Raw genomic sequence first — 2,359 nt, 5'->3', positions numbered from 1 at the left:
AAAGATTCCACAAAAAAAACCTGTTAGAACTAGTTCAGCAAAGTAGCAGCATGCAAAGTTAACACGCAAAAATCACTTGCATGTCTGAACACTAACAATGAAAAATATGAAAAGGAAATCATAAAAACAATTCAGTTTACTAGAGCATCAAAAATAATAAAATACTTAGGAGTGAACTTAACCAAGGAAGTGAAAGACTTGCGCAATGAAAACTACAAAACAGTGCTTTAAAAAATCAGTGAAGACATAAATAAATAGAAGCACATCCCACGTTCATGGATTGGAAGATTCAATATTAAGATGTCAATACTACACTAAGCAATCTACAGATTCAATATAATCCCTATCAAAATTTCAGTGACTTTTTTTTGCAGAAGTAGACACACCTATCTTAAAATTCATATGGAATCTCAAGGGACCATGAATAACCAAAACAATCTTTAAAAAGAAGAACAAAGCTGGAGGGCTCATACTTCTTGATTTCAAAAGTTACTATAAAGCTACAGTCATCAAAGCAGTGCATTACTGGCATAAAGACAGACGTATAAAAAAGTGGAATAGAATAGAGAGCCCAGGAATAAACCCTCACATATCTGGTCAAATGATTTTTGACAAGGGTGTCAAGATCATTCAATGGGGAAAGGACAGTATTTTCAATAAACGGTGTTGGGAAAATTGGATATCAACATGCAAAAGAATGAAGCTGGACCCTTATCTAACACCACATACAAACATTAACTCAGAATGGATCTAATAGTTAAATGTAAGACCTACAGCTATAAAACTGTTAAAAGAAAATATAAGACAAAAGTAACTAAGAGGATTTTCTTGTTTAATTTTTTTAAAGGAAACTCAGAACATTTAGCCCAACCTTATTAGTTTATTAAACAAACTCCACTGCATGCATTTCTGTGGACCACCTTTATTTGTCTACTTCTGTTCTACTCTTAGTATGTTTCTATTTATGTTTTGTTTTATTACATTGTATGTGTTTATGCAGCTGCAAAACGTTTTAGAAGTTATCTAAATACATGAACAAGGTACATTAGGTAATGCTGGGCATTGACAGATTTCCTTAAGGATTACCCAGTTCAATGATTGGGTTTTTTTTTTTTTTCATCAATAAGCAAGAGAAGAAAAGAAGTTAAATGCAAAAAGTCAGTTGATCATATTTTTCACTTTATATTTTTAATTGAAGTATAGTTAATTTACGATGTTGTTTTAGTTTTAGGTGTATATATATAAATATATTCTTATGTTGTTCACTTTTGATTGTTGTGTCGTTAAATAGAAAATGTGTAATTTGGGCAGTGGTTTACGAAATAAAATATTTTCCTGCATTAAAGTAAGCAGGATCTTACAAAGGCATTGCTGTAGAATAGGGACATATAACTGCAAAGAATTAAGAAAAGGCTATAATTAATGATTTTCTTTAGCCCTCTCTGTGTCACTCATCCACCATGAATGTCATGATTTTCTCATTTCACTGAGTTTAGCAGGAAACCAAAATTCCTGGAAAAGCTGAGTTCTTCATCTTACCCCTTTCACTTTACGATTCTCTTAACAGCTTGGACAATACAGTTTTGTTCACGTGGGAATATCCCCCAAGTCACAGAGGTTGAGATTTTGACCCATGCCTCTTACTTCACAGAAGAGATCCCACTGCACCTGGTGTACAAATTAATGTTTTTAAAGTCCTCACCCGCCAGCAAACACATTAACTTTTTAAATTGTGACTGAGTCATTTCTTCGAAACTTTCTCAGAAAAATGCTGATCCTAACAGATTTGCTTTCAAAAAATCTGGATATGATTTCCATAACATTTTGAGGGCAAAATGCCAAACGCTCAGAACTATTAAAGATAAAGAGCAAGCAGACGAACAAAAAATATTATCAGCTATAAAAGTCACCGACTGGGAGAGCTTCACAGTTAACTCTTGCATTTCTTCAGCTATGGACTTATCTGGATCAGCTTCTTCAATAAATCTGATTATTCTTTGATCTTAAAAGGAATCACAGTGTTATTTGAATGGAGAGAAGATTGATATTTCACTTGTCGTGGAGAAGGAGGTCCTGTGACTTTACTTAAGGCATCACCACCTGTATGTAGTCTCATCAGGGTCTCTATTTCCTTATTTGGGTGATGGGTAAGCTTTGTGGACATTTATTGAGCCATACGGTTATGCTTTGTATGCTTTTGATAAGTAAATTATAACCCCCCAAAATTATTAAATGTTTTTAAATAAGTGATCTTGATAGAAATCTTTTAGGTACATACCAACCTGAGAGATGTACTGAATCCTCCATGTTTTGAAATTCATATCAAATTTATTATAGGCAGTAATGATTTAGTGTATGG

At 33.3% G+C, this 2,359-nt stretch overlaps 1 pseudogene; it reads left to right on the top strand.

Annotated features, from left to right (window-relative positions):
* Positions 1-2,018: 2,018 nt before the first annotated feature.
* On the top strand, positions 2,019-2,131 carry LOC137752324 (U6atac minor spliceosomal RNA; annotated as a pseudogene).
* Positions 2,132-2,359: the final 228 nt, after the last annotated feature.

This window comes from Eschrichtius robustus, chromosome 18 (assembly GCF_028021215.1).
Source record: "Eschrichtius robustus isolate mEscRob2 chromosome 18, mEscRob2.pri, whole genome shotgun sequence".
Classification (NCBI taxonomy): Eukaryota; Metazoa; Chordata; class Mammalia; order Artiodactyla; family Eschrichtiidae; genus Eschrichtius; species Eschrichtius robustus.
This window is presented reverse-complemented; position numbering and strand designations above follow the sequence as displayed.